This window comes from Taudactylus pleione, unplaced genomic scaffold (assembly GCF_031769625.1).
Source record: "Taudactylus pleione unplaced genomic scaffold, aTauple2 ptg000044l, whole genome shotgun sequence".
NCBI lineage: Eukaryota > Metazoa > Chordata > Amphibia > Anura > Myobatrachidae > Taudactylus > Taudactylus pleione.
The window spans coordinates 6,090,972-6,106,481 of NW_028284446.1; the positions used below are offsets into that span (position 1 = coordinate 6,090,972).

The 15,510-nt window shown below is 43.8% G+C and overlaps 1 protein-coding gene across 3 annotated transcripts in view; it reads left to right on the forward strand.

The window, feature by feature from the left end:
• Window positions 1–4,273: 4,273 nt before the first annotated feature.
• LOC148537765 (uncharacterized) overlaps window positions 4,274–15,510 on the forward strand; it is a 56,603-nt gene continuing 45,366 nt past the window's right edge. For 2 of the 3 annotated variants that reach the window (XM_088460310.1, XM_088460308.1), the window contains exon 1: window positions 6,722–6,809. The gene's annotated coding sequence lies outside the window, so the exon portion shown is untranslated. Of the gene's footprint in view, window positions 4,335–6,721; window positions 6,810–15,510 lie in introns of those variants that run through there. The other variant, XM_088460309.1, reaches the window with a different exon arrangement.

Below are 15,510 nucleotides of genomic sequence, written 5' to 3' on the forward strand. Positions count from 1 at the left end.
GGCCTTGTGGGCCATGGTGCTGCTATGAGATGAGATGCAGGCTATGATGTGTCTGGAGCAATATGGCAGACAGGTGAACTCTGGCATGACAGGAACACAGGCAGGAAGCAGACTGAAATGGCTTGGCTGGACTCTGGAATGAAAGTGCACCAGGCAGCAGCAGGGTAAATTTCACAGGCTAATACCAAACAGACAGATAGGTGCAGGACACTGGAACTGTGGAACTTGGGGAGACCGGCAAAAGATCAGACTTCAGAGAGACATGCATACACTGGTTGTCAGATGGTATAACCAGCATGGAGTGCAAGGCTGGCTGAAACTTAAAGGAAACAGGGTCCAATCAGAACCAATTCCTGGAGAGAGCACTTAATCAAAGGCATGTGTACAGCTGAGCTCTGAACACAGACAGCTAGTAATTAGTGAGCACATGATACAAAACACACAGACAGACATGAATGACAGGCTACGATTTAAAACACAGACAAGACAGGATTTCCAGCTTCCTGCAAAAAGCCAGAACAAGGACAAGACATGATGCAGTATCCCAGTAACAACTATGACTGGGAATTGCCACCAAGATGATTTGCTAACCCATATCCTAACAGTGTCACTGCCTGGCCAGCACTCTTTGTGCTAATGTCTGTGGACCCTCCAGGTCATGGCACCCTAATGCTAACCACTACCCCTAGCCTATCAACTGGCCAGCTTATCCAACATCAGGAGCAAGGAACATCTGGTGTGTGGGAGTTTTAAACCCTTCCTGTGCTCCAGTGATTATTCTAGCCGGGTCTGTGTAAATGTGAAACCTGGAATTCTACACCTTCACTGCTAATGCAGAATGCACAGGTTTCACTCCCGCCTCCCTTTGGAGGGAGTTGATTCCACCATAATGTGGGTAATTCAGGTGAGAGACAACCCCTCTCTCCTCAATATATATATATACAGTCAGGTCCATAAATATTGGGACATTGACAGAATTTTCATATTTTGTCCTCTATTCACCACCACAATGGCTTTGAAATGAAACAAACAAGATGTGCTTTAACTGCAGACTTTCAGATTTAATTTGAGGGTAATTACATCCAAATCGGGTGAACGGTGTAGGAATTACAACAGTTTCAATATGTGCCTTCCACTTTTTAAGGGGCCAAAAGTAATGGGACTATCAACTCAAAAGCTATTTCATGGACAGGTGTGGGCTATTCCCTCGTTATTTAATTATCAATTAAGCAGGTAAAAGGTCTGGAGTTGATTCTAGGTGTGACATTTGCATTTGGAATCAGTTGCTGTCAACTCTCAATATGAGATCCAAAGAGCTGTCACTATCAGTGAAGCAAGCCATCATTAGGCTGAAAAATCAAAACAAACCCATCAGAGAGATAGCAAAAACATTAGGTGTGGCCAAATCAACTGTTTGGAACATTCTTAAAAAGAAAGAATGCACCAGAGAGCTCAGCAACACCAAAATACCCGGAAGACCACGGAAAACAACTGTGGTGGATGACAAAATTATTATTTCACTGGTGAAGAAAAACCCCTTCACAACAGTTGGCCAAATCAAGAACACTCTCCAGGAGGTAGATGTATATGTGTCAAAGTCAACAATCAAGAGAAGACTTCACGAGAGTGAATATAGAGGGTTCACCACAAGATGCAAACCATTGGTGAGCCACAAAAACAGGAAGACCAGATTAGAGTTTGCCAAACAACATCTAAAAAAGCCATTACAGTTCTGGAACAACATCCTATTGACAGATGAGACAAAGATCAACTTATACCAGAGTAATTGGAAGAGAAGAGAAGGAAAGGAACTGCTCATGATCCAAAACATACCACCTCATCAGTGAAGCATGGTGGTGGTAGTGTCATGGCGTGGGCATGTATGGCTGCCAATGAAACTGGTTCCCTTGTATTTATTGATGATGTGACTGCTGACAAAAGCAGCAGAATGAATTCTGAAGTGTTTCGGGCAATATTATATGCTCATATTCAGTCAAATGCTTCAGAACTCATTGGACAGCGCTTCACAGTGCAGATGGACAATGAACCGAAGCATACTGCAAAAGCAACCAAAGAGTTTTTTAAGGCTAAAAAGTGGAATGTTATGCAATGGCCAAGTCAATCCCCTGACCTGAATCCGATTGAGCATGCATTTCACTTGATGAAGACAAAACTGAAGGGAAAATGCCCCAAGAACAAGCAGGAACTGAAGACATTTGCAGTAGAGGCCTGGCAGAGCATCACCAGGGATGAAACCCAGCGTCTGGTGATGTCTATGTGTTCCAGACTTCAGGGTGTAATTGCCTGCATAGGATTTGCAACAAAGTATTAAAAAGTGAAAGTTAGATTTAGGATTGTTTAGTTTGTCCCATTACTTTTGGCCCTTAAAAAGTGGGAGGCACATATAGAAACCGTTGTAATTCCTACACCGTTCAACTGATTTGGATGTAATTACTCTCAAATTAAATCTGAAAGTCTGCAGTTAAATCACATCTTGTTTGTTTCATTTCAAAGCTATTGTGGTGGTGAATAGAGGACAAAATATGAAAATTCTGTCAATGTCCCAATATTTATGGACCTGACTGTATATAGCTCCACCCCCAGTAGTTCTACCCGCAGTTCCTGAATCTATTTTTCCAGAAAAATAGCTCTGGCTACATGTATGACTTGAATTACTCTTGAGAGCGAGGGATCATTAGGACTATCTTTACTACATTCAGTACTTTGTGATTGAAGTAATGTACTACCTTGGTTTAAGGTCCTTTCTTGCAGAAGTACAATGGGCAGGTATAAAGTGAATCCTAATAAAAGGTATAGGATGGCGCTAGATCTTTTGGCACCTTAGATATGAAAATTAATTTGTTTTGTGGATAGAAAAAGGCTGCTCCCTCCTGCAAAGCACGGAACACCCTTTTAATTGCGCTGTCTACGCAGTCTCACTTAATTGAAATAATATTCTACCACAAAATAAAAGTCACATTATTGTATAATTATGCAATGGTAGGTGCACTCATTCCAACTCAGAATGGAAACCCTGATCTACCAGACAGCTCTCCTGGTACGATGTAAATTTTTGCACCTCAGCAAAAAAAAACATATCAGGGGGCGATTCAATTGTTTTGTGGGCAGCGATAATTAATGGGTGCCCAGTGTTGCAATTCAATTGTTCTGGGCACCCATTAATTATCGCGGTCGTCGCACCCAAGTAGAACAGGTTTAGCTGTGTAAAACAGCTAAACCCGTCTAAAGTCCTGGTTAGGGCGGCCAAACTGCTGTTTGGGGCACGTAACTACTGGCTTATCGCAGAAATGCACCTGAACAGAGCTCCCATTGGGCACTCAAAACAAATACCTGCCGAAAAACAATTGAATCGTGCAAAGTATTCAGGCCTTCATTCAGAGGCGGCTGTACGGTCTACGACCGCACGGTCGCCTCGATGTTTGTCAAGTGCGCATGCGCACGAGGGAGCCGGCTCCTTCGTGCGCATGCATGAGACCCGCTACGACCGACAGCACTGGTCGTAGCGGGTCTCTTTCCAAAGGGGGCGAGCTGTCGATGTTGATTGACAGCTCGCCCCGTTTGGAAGGCGGGCCGGGGGGTGGCAGCCCAAACGGAGGCGTTCCCATGGGAACGCCTACCGTTTGGGGGAGGCCCCACTGACATCACTAGTGATGTCAGTGGAGAGCTTCCGGCTCTGACAGAGCCAGAAGCTCTCCGGGGCTTACGACAAGTGAGACCCTACTCTAGGGTCTCGTTGTAAGCCCCGATGGTCGCGATGGTCTCTGACCATCGCGACCATCACCCTAGCGGTCGTTAGAGCTGTGGGTGTAAACCCACAGCCTAACGACCGAAACAGAGGCGGGCAGTCAGGATGCAAGCGGCCGCCCAGTTTCTGAGCGACTGCTTGCATCCTCCGACCGCCTCTGAATGAGGCCCTCAGTTCTCCATGAAAGCCAGGTGCATTTGCTCATGACATAACAGAGTAGAATTCACTGCAGGTTTACACTTTTGTGGTTTGTAAATAACCCTTAATGTAATCGACATAAACAACATGGGAGAAATCCTAGAAAAAGAGGAAATCAGTGACAGTTGACAACTATACAATATTTATAAATAACTTATTTTTTTGTATGAATTTTTTCCGCAGTGCCTATATAAAAGACAAGAAAGAAAGCTGCTATTATACTTCCACAAAAGGTTGTATACACCTCAATGCTCTATTTATTCTGCACTGTTTGAGTTGCTTGGTACCTGTACATTACTGTGACAGACAGACGCTGGCAGCCCAGAGATCGCTTGCTGCAGTTGAGGTGTAGGGTGGAGTGCTGAGAACGGTGAGTCAGGGGGACATTAGTGTGAAGACTAGCGAGAAGTTTCTTAAATTGTGTGAATGCTCACAGCTGTGTGTGGCAGTGCAGACTGTAAAGGGTATTGGGAAATCTCTGTATGAGTAGACGTTATGTGGTAAACTTTGCAAAACAAAATGGAAGTTAATGGGAATTAGAAATGTATAATAGTAGTAAACAAAATACAGGTTGTTTTTTTTATGTTTTGTTAACAGAACTTGTACATTTTTAACAGAAAGTATGAGCACAGCTGTTGGAGTAATTGCGCAGTTTGCTTATTATGATTGCAAGGCGAGAATGTTGTAATGAGGGTGAAAATGTAATTATAGAGCTTCTAGCTCATAAATTGGAATCTGTGCATACAGGGCCTCATTCAGAGCCGGACGCTATTTGCGCTCGCTCGGTCAGAAAAAGGGGCCGGCTATTTAAATTGAGCGCTCGCTCTTTGCGGTCTGTTGACGCCTCTATGTCTGAGCGAACGAACGAAACATGCGCTCGCTATTTTGTAAAGACGCCCCCTGGCCGCTCGCATCCTACGTCATCTCCGCTATTTATTTGATTAATCGAGTACATCGAAAGGCATCTGAACTGCTCGCAGTGCTTGTGGTTGGATTTTCCTACCGCAATCATGCGAACAGTTCAGGCTAAGAGACAACCAAGTGACGTGATCGATGACGCTGCTTTGTTAATTATGCACACCCTTAAAACACCCGTTTTGACCGTTTGGCACGCCTGCGTTCGGATCACCACTCCCCGTTTTCAAGCACCTTCCCCTGTTACCACCCACAAACGCCTCATCCTGTCACTCAAATTAGCAGGCACTTGCTATTTGGCGAGCGCTCGATTTCCGATCGCACTGACTGGTTGGCGCATGCGTATTACGACCCATACGCATGCGCAGTTGTGCGAACATCGCTCAGAGCGAACGAGCAGCCGCTTACGAGTGGCTCTGAATCAGGCCCACAGGTCACTGTTTGTAGCGATCACTAGATCCATATCCATTGTTTTGTGTGGCCTTTTTTGGCATAAACTGTAATCTGCCTGGAATTCCAGCCATTTCAGTTCCCAAAGAACACATAGAGGCTTATGTACAGTTTTACCACAGATCACAGGCAGAAAATGTGTTCACTAAATAAGCCGCAATTACGTGCATACAGTATACTAAGCTGCCACTATTTCGAGATAAATGCAGGTTGGAAATAGTAGAATGTACACCTGAATTAAGACAAGTATATGTCACATACACTGTTACACCCATGTTTTTGACCATTTGAATTGCTAACAAAATAATCATTCACAATTAAGTAACAATAAAGCTTCAAAACCCTAATCTCATGCTGCAGAAATAACTCTCCTTCCCAGCTTATCATCATTCATTATATCGACAAGCAAGAGCTCGGCCACAATATGCTGGCAGCACCAGGGCCGTAGTGAGGATTGCTGGGCCACAGTTATATTTGGGGACGTGGTATAATGGCAGTGGGTGTGGCCACGCCTCCTAATAAAAAGTTGAAAAAATGGCGGGGAGGGTGCCATGTGCCCCTCAGCTAGGGGCAAAAACAAGGGGAGCATGATTAGTGTGATCACCTTCCCCCCTACACTGCCAGAAAAGACTGCTGCTGCTAATCATGCTGGGTTGAAGAGTGACAGGTAAGGGAGAGGGAGGGGGGGCATCGGACCCGGGCCCCCACTAGGCCCCTCCATCAAGCCCAGGCCCGGGTAATTAGCACCTGCACACCCCCTCCACTTGGCACCCCTGGGCAGCACTATGCAGACAATATTAAGTTGCAGCTTATAAATGAATATAAAAATGTACCCAAAGCCCTTGCTTACTTCTTTATTATTCTGCTAAGTCCATAAGTAATATTCTTTCCTGTACTAGTCTAAATGACAATAAAAAACCATAAGAGGACACTGTTATTTGGTCCTTGGTCGAGCCAAGAATAAATTAATGTTTCAGTGCATGGACAACCAATCAGAGGGGTTTGCATCTGACTGGCTAGAGGGTGGAAACATTGGAGCACCATCATTCATTGATACCATTGACCTGCCTCCAACACTTAGTACTTAGAAGGTCACTGGCCTACCCAATTAAAATCCTTAAGAGAACTCAGCTAGGTTCAGCCTCAGACTACAGATGACATAACACCTCTCTCATGTGTTACCAATAACCTCCAGCACTAATGACTCATGCAAGTAATAATAACCCATCAGACAGCTACTATAAGAATTGTGTTCTACATAGGTCCTCCCGTTCCAGAACTATACTCTCCAGTATAGTTTTCTTCCAGTGCTGTTTAAACTCCAGTGTTTGGTTATCTCGACAGCAGCACATCCATACCCGCATTTCCATCTGCGGTGGTTCGGGGCCTCATACCAACTACACTGGACCGTATCTGTGTCCATATTCTCTTGCGAGGATTCCTGATGAAGTCCGGTGGGAGTATTTGACTCCGCGCAAAGGTATTTATCATCTGTGTGGGAATGTGTACTCTGATATACTTGCTGGCAGTTTGAGCTCCAAGTTTATTGCAATATATTCAGTGTATCTCATTGCATGCTACCCACTGTTCCCCCAGTGCCAGCACATACGTGTATCTTGTTACATGTTACACACTGTCCAAACAGGGCCAACAGCTGTATATACATTATTCCACGCTATGCACTGTTCATATACTACCAACACTTCCATGTATCTTATTGCATGTTACATGCTGTACAAACAGTGCCAACACTTCCGTGTACCTTTTGGAACACTACGCATTGCTCAACCAATGCCAACGCATTTGTGTAACTTGTGGAACGCTACCAAAATCCCACACTATGTGTACACAGCTGTACCTTCATCTTTTGTGCCTAATGTGTTAAACATCTCAGGGTATTTCTTGGCTACCACTTCTTGGAGTATTGCAGCTATACCTCTTTTGGTGTGTTTCCCCGTAGAAATGAAATGCCAAGGCTTCACAGGTGGAGACTGTTTCAGTCAAGGAGGCATAACCATGCCCTCACTACTGTGTGGCTATGTACCACCTTGCTTCAGTATAGCATCTTCATAGATGCACTATATGCACATCAGGGCATGGCAATGGCCTCATCAATTGACCATGCCTCCTTCATTGACCACACACCCTTAAATACCAGAGTCCAGAACATTTCATGATGGCCTTTGTTGGAAAGTCTCCTCTGATTGTGTGAAACGTATTTACCTCTTAAAGTAAATTAAGTTACTTATTTCTTCACACAGCTCCACAAGTAGCAACTAGTATTATTCTCTTATGGTTTTGTTTTTTGATCCATTTGGAATCGGACTACTTCAGAAAAAAAAAGAGACTACCGTATAAACTCGAGTATAAGTCGACCCAAATATAACCCGAGGTACCTAATTTTACCACAAAAAAACTTATTGACTCGAGTATAAGCCTAGGGTGGGAAATGCAGCAGCTACTGGTAATATTCCCCCTCTGGTAGTTCCCCCAGTAGTAATACACCCCTGGTAGTGCCCCCAGTAGTAATACCCCCCTGGTAGTGCCCCCAGTAGTAATACCCCCCCTGGTAGTGCCCCCAGTAGTAATCCCCCCCTGGTAGTGCCCCCAGTAGTAATCCCCCCCCTGGTAGTGTCCCCAGTAGCAATGTCCCCCCCCTGGTAGTGCCCCCAGTAGCAATGCCCCCCCCCTGGTAGTGCCCCCAGTATTAATCCCCCCCTGGTAGTGCCCCCAGTATTAATCCCCCCTTGGTAGTGCCCCCAGTATTAATCCCCCCCCTGGTACTGCCCCCAGTAGTAGCCCCCCCAGTAGAGAGAGATGTAATTAAAAAAAAACACTTACCTGAAACCCCGCTCCTGGTCCCGACGCTGCTACTGGCTCCTCCGGACGCTTTGCATTATGGGAGAGACGTCATCATGACGACGTCTCTCCCATTACTCACTGTGGGAGCCGGAAGATGGCTCCCACAGTGGGAACAGCAGCAGCCGATGAGAGTCTCACAGACTCTCATCGGCTGCTGATTACAACAAACACACAGCTGCCATTGCCGGTGGCTGTGTGTTTGGCAGTGTGTAGTGCTGACCGAACTCCATCCGGTCAGCACTACACACGCAGTGCAGCTGTGTCACAGAGACACAGTCTGCACCGCGGCCCGCATGGTACGCTACTCAGCTGCGTACCATGCGGGCATGACTCGAGTATAAGCCGAGGGGGTGCTTTTTCAGCACAAAAAATGTGCTGAAAAACTCGGCTTATACTCGCGTATATACGGTATTTCCTATGCATTTAGAACTCCTAAAAATAGGTAGACTAGGGCTTTGGGGGTGTTTGTCTGTAGGGCCATAAGCAGATTGGCTATGCTCTGTTGGGGGCTGTAAGTAGAAGGCGCATGCCACTCTCTGGTGGTAAAGCACACCTGGAGTGTGTGGACATGTCATTTTGAGAGATGTAGTTATGACTCCACTCCCAAGCCCACAGAGCGGCAAATGCCCAGGTACTCTATACCCCAAGTTTGCTGTTCCTAGCTGACTGGAGTGGATCCCAATGTGATTTTCAGCCACTCTAGCCTATTCACTTCAGTGTGCTGTGTATTCATAGATATGCTCGTCTCTATTCCACTGTTGTACATACTCGCTGATCTTAAGAATTTCCTCCCCAGGAGAAGCCCGGAGAGGAGATGCAGGCGGCAGGTGATGGGGGCAGGGTAGGACTATTCACATTATTAGGCCCAGCCCCCTCAAGTCATAAAGTTTTGAATTTCACATCTATGAAAAGGGACAAGGTCAAAATTACACGATTATCATAGATTTACATGATATTGGTCCCAACCCCTCCCCATGGGCAGTGATTTCTGTAATCTCCCCATCCTGCCCATTGTACTAGGAAGACCATCCACTCTTCTGGGAGCCCGAGGTAATTATACTGTAACACATGATTATTTCAACTACTGTCACCTTTCTGTCATCTTGAACCAGTTTGGCCATTCTCCTCTGACCTCTCACATGAACAAGACATTATCTCAGAGTCTCAAACCATCCCATCTGGCATCAACAATAATTCCATGGTCAAAGGCAATTAGATCAAATGTATTCTTTCTGGTGTTAGATGTTAACAAAAACTGTACATGTCTGTATGATTGGCTTATTCCGGGGTGAAGATAGGCTTTCTGTCACCCAGGGCAAAAACTTGGCACCACACACATACACACCCATCCCCCTTGTAGACAGCAGTCACCATGGGCCAGCTTGAAAACAGCTATCAATATTGTATAAGAATGAAATGTAAGTAGGCTGAGGAAAAAAAGCACATTTGCAGTCCCGTTACGTTAAGGTGCCAACGCCTGCTGCATTTTTCCTTCTGTGGTTCTGGGATATGTACACTTTTCAATGGAGCATGCAGGCTCAACTGTCTCAAGAATCAATGGGTCAGTATTGCTGCCCGTACTACACTACCTCACCCATCACAGAGCATTACAATGAACGGCATACTGTACAGAGAGCATCACGGTAACCGTCATATACTGCAGAGAGCATCAGTGACCACCATATACTAAAGAGAATATTATAGTGATTGTCATAATGCAGAGAACATCACAGTCACAGTCATATAATACAGAGACTTGCAGTGACCGCAATATAATATAAAGAACATCACAATCACCACCATATAATACAGAAAGTATTGCAGTGACTGACATATAATGCAGAGACCTTCAGTGCCCACCATATAATGCAGAGTGCATCGCGATGTCCCCCATATAATGCACATAGCATTGCAGTGTCAGCCATATAATGCAGAGACTATCAGTGACCACCCTGCAATGCAGAGCAGTGCCCACTATATAATGCAGAGCGCATTACAATGCCCTCCATATATTGCAGAGAGTGTTGCAGTGCCAGGGATATGATGCAGAGCCTATTAGTGACTGCCATATAATACAGAGACCATTTGTACCCAAAATTGAATGCAGAGTGCATCACAGTGCCCACCATATAATGAAGAGAGAGTCGCATTACAGTGACCACCATATAACACCGAAAATATGAATACACCCCTCATACACACACATTATTATTATTACACCACACACACACACACACACACGTAACATTAATACACCAACCCCACCACAGACAGTATTAAAACACAGACCACCACCCAAAAAAAAAATACACTCCTCCCCATTTCATAAATATACTACCGCCTAGATAATATTAAAACATCTTCACACCTCCACTGGCACTTACTTGACCATATTAAGCTACTATAAGATACAAATAAAAACTAATTGTATTGTACTGTACATGCAGAGGTGTAGCGTAGACATGGTGCCTGGATCACTTGCATTCTATGGCAACCCTCTTTGAAGTATGCTAGAGAGCAGGCTTGTCCAGCATGTGGGGGGGAGTTTAAAGGAAATAAACATTAGGGGCAGTAATGGATTATGGTCATGCTATATCATACACAGATAGGATTAGGGAGACATGAGATATATATATATATATATATATATATATATATATATATTATATATATATATGTATATATATATATCAACTTGCAAGGAACCTCCATCATGTTTCACTGTTGCCTGCAGACACTCATTATTGTCACACCAAATATTGATTTGATTTAGATTATCTCCTGTTCATTCAATTTGCATTTTCTAAATTGATAAAAATAAACTAACACTTCTATATTTTAAAGCATTCTTACTTTGCAGCATTTTTTCCTCACCTGCCTAAACCTTTTGCACAGTACTGTATATAGTTTTTTTGTTTATAATATTTACTATATGCTAATCATCATTCATTTAATCCTGTATGCCAACTAAGCAGGCAGATAGTGCAAACATTAGATCATTTACAATCATAAGGATAAGTGACAAAACAATTTGGCAATTCTTTTTTTGTGATAACCACTGTATACAGTGTAAACTTGTTGAAAAGAGTGCAAACTACAAAAAATATATATTTCATAAACTTCTCAAGTAATTCTTGATAAAGGAATACTATCCATAATTAGTTGCTGGGATTGCTTTTTAAATTAAAGCTGCAATATTACACTTCAGACTCCAGTATTCTCCATCAAGCTGATTCAATTACTTGTGAGTTTCAGTAATATAGACCAGCCCAGGTGACAAACTTGATAAATATTTCTTTATTTAATATCCCCAATTTGTACTTGTTTCATAAGTGAGTCAACTACAGACCCAAATGACATAACCAACAATTGTTTAGTGTAACTATCAAATTACTAATGGCTCTATTGCCATTTACTGCCTCAACCTCTGTAAGAATAGGCAGGTATCAAATAGCAAAATAATTATTCTCGCTTTCATATCATGTGTACAATAGAGCAGCCAGTGAGTGCTCAGCTTGCACGTACTTAAGATTTTTTTCAGTTTGTGATAATCAGGGTTCTTTGAATAAAGAAGTAATGGTGAGGGTTTGGTGTGACCGGGAGGCTTTGCCTTGGTACCACCAAGACTTTCTAATACGGGAGCCAAGATAGGAGAGTCTTTAGTAGAGCTTCCATCTCAGTCTCCTGAAGTCAGGAGATCCTTTATTTCAAAGTAGGGATGGCCATCGACAGGTTTACCATCAATGGTTTTTAACTATTGGGAGAAAAACATCAATGGTTGAACCAGTGATGGCCTCCTTATGTGTGTGCAGTCTGTTGCTGCACATATACAGTCCGCAGCCAACATTGAACCTCCTTGCCCGAAGTTCACCATCAATGAGCATCCATCGATGGGAAAACTATTTACCATCCCTATCAGACCATCAGTGGTAACTAACCATCCATGGTTTATGGTCATCCCTACTCCAAAGAGGAGAATCACATCTGTCTGGCCAGTTAATTGACCATGGTGATCTATTTATTGATCCAAATAAAAAATAAAAACTTCAAGCTCTGAAACTAGCCAAACAAGGACTAAGCAACAGGGTTACTGTGCAACTTGCTTCATATTTGTGTGACCAAATTGGAAAATATCAACATTTGGCCAGATCACTAGAACACTTCTGACTTCAATAGAGCTTGTCTCCAATATGCCTGATATTAAATAGGGGATTATTAGGCATGGTATTCATTTTGGTCCCCAAACACAGCAATATCAAACCAACTTCCTAATATTAGGGATGGAAAGTGGCGATGATGTTATATATCCATGGCAAGGTAATCATCGATGGTTATTTGGTGCACATGTGGAGTTGACACTGGGACACCAGGAATTTGTGCACGCGCAAAGTTGTCCGCAGCTTAATTGAAAGCATGCACCGTGGAATGACCATTGGAAAGAAGCATGCAACGTTTTTCAACCATCGCAACCCAAAACCATTTCCATCGAGCCGGGAACATCTATGGTTGCAAACCAATGTCCATCCCTACTTGATAATGCCGGTAATATCGCAGCGGATGGCTACACAGAATAATTATAAACCACATTGCTCCCCACACACAAAAAAACACTGGCTGACCCCTACAGAAAAAAACCCACATTGCCCCCCCCCAAAAAAAATAAAAAAAAATAGCAAGTCACATTGGCTCACACAAGAATAAATATAAATTTTTTTTGGCACCTACCTGTGCCTCATCGGCTGACAGTGCAGAGCTGTCAGCACAGTAGACTGCGGGCCGGCGGGTGGAGCGGGCAGGCTGGTGGAGCGGGCGGGATGACTGGCTGGCTGAGCGGGGTCGCGTGACCTGTGATGTCACGCAGCCGCTCCTAAGCTTCCCAGAAGTGCTCAGTGGCAGCGCTGCCTGGGCCGCACTGACTGCACTGAAGTAATCTGATCGACGGCTATGAGAGCCTCTGACAGCGGGCTCCGGCGGCGGTGGCACAATAAACAGCCGCCGGCGGCACAGTGGTTGAAAACCGCTGGACTACACTGAGATGGCTGATTTTACAGAGGGGGCTGCAGCCTTGCAGCCCCTTGGCAAAATCCGCCACTGGTTTGGAGCATTATTCCCCTCCTTATCCCAGGGAAAGCGCAATTTGCGTATAATGCACGGCCAGATTAACAATGGGGAGGATGGAGCTACAGCTCCAGGCCTCCACATAAAAATAGACCCATCATAAGCATGACGATGAACAGCTGCCTAACTGGTCAAACAGTCAGCCATAAATTATAAGTATTAAAATAGTTTTTCTAGTTTTCTCACAAAATTATGTATTTTTCTATATTTTTGTATGTGGGGAGACAGTGGGGCTGATAGTGTATGGGGTGTACACACCAATGTGGCTCTGGCCACACCCACACAGCACTGGTTACAGCTCCTCCCCTTCTCAGTAAAGGCCCTTAAACATTTTCAGCCCCATGGCTATGTGGCCCTTAATCCAACTTTGGTATAATCACACCTCCCAACTGTCCCACAGATCCGTTTTTTTGAGACTGTCCCACTGTCCCAACCGCGAGCCACAGTGTCCCGCAGTGGGAGGGAAGTTGGGGGAAGCACATATCGCTGCTCTGCATGGCAGAGCAGCGAGCAAGAAGAGGTAGAATAGATGCACTGTAGATGCAGAGGTAGAATAGATGCACGGTATCTATTCACTAATGTAGGGAGATCTTGGGGGCTGCCCAGCATTTCGGAGAGTGCTGGGCACACCCCCATAGTGACGCCAGCGGGGGTGCTGCGAGGCTCTGCCCCCGTTTCATCATGGCTCGCCCCTTCACATGAAGCCCTGTCTACTTCTCGGGCGCGCACGCCTTCGGCGCGCAAAATGTCCCAAATGGTTAGACTTCAAAGTTGGGAGGTATGGTATAATGGGAAGTGTGCACCTAATTAGGAACTACCTCAGCATGTACCCACCCACCCTGCAACAAAAAAAGTAATGACATATGTTGTGCTATTCAAGTCGTTTTTTCTCTCCTTTCTATAGAAAATGCTTTCTGGTTAATTAAAGTTGCTCATCCTCCCACGATCTCCTCCTTAGGCATTCTTTCAATGGAATTGTGATATATTACTTAAAAGAAAAATTGGGAACTGGTGTTTACTGCTTACAAAGCTGTCAAACAAATACATTATACTCAATCAGATGAAGCAAAGCAAACCTTTAAATGCATTAGAGCCATAAATGTAAATAGTTACACCTTAATTTGGTGTGTCTCAAAGCTGCACTACTCCTTATGAGTATATTTACTAAAGCTTCTAAAATAGACAAGTGGAGATGTTGGCTATAGCAAGTTAGCAACCAATCAGATTCTGTGTATCATTTTCTAGCATTCAATCGAGAAATAGCTATAATCTGATTGGTTTCTATGGGCAACATCAACACTTGTCTGTTTTAGAAGCTTTAGTAAATCTAGATGTTACATTTCGCTACCCTCCTCTCTCTCCTAGGGCTCTATTTACTACAAACCGCATTTGTAATGCAGATTGTAGTGTGATATTAGGCAATATCACAGGGATTTACTACAAACCTTTGCAGGGACAGAGCTTGCGATAAAGCGCTGTCCCTGAGAATCCCCTCCACAGCCTTATCAAGGTATTTTCGCAAATAATACCGTGAGAAGGGCCCCGCGTATGTGGAAAACACAGCTTAAACAGAAACTATACATCTTTAATAAAAAAATCACCAGAATAGACAATTACTTTACATATTTCTCCTACTACTTTTCTATAACTTTCTACTCCACTTAAACTCCACAATGTGGAAGAGGAAGTAGTCAGCTGTATGTTTCTAGAATTGTACATTTTAACAACAAATACAACAGTACCATTAAATTACTATGAATAGAATAGCTTCAAATGCACAGTGGTCTGTTTCTATTCTGTTTATTGAACAAATAAAAAAGTACCATTAATTAAATATGAATAGAATAGTTTATAATCCACAATGGTTATGAAAGAAACTACTACCATATAGAACACGACACACGAGGTTTGTTATTTTTAATCCGACCGGAATCGGTAATGGATTATGATTAGACATGAAAACTGGCCTTTAGTAAATGCTATTAAGTAGACATTAAAAAACAGCTGTGATACCACGACGAGTTCTGGCATTTTTTTATCCACACCAAATCCATACTTAACCTCTTTTCTCAGAAAGGCCGGGAGTCTACTGAAAATCGGGTGCTGGCCGACTTGAAGTGTAAGTAAGTCTCCACAGCCAGCCCCCATCCACCTGCAAGCTGCCAGTTAACCCGACGAAAGAGGGCAGTCCAGGTGGCCGA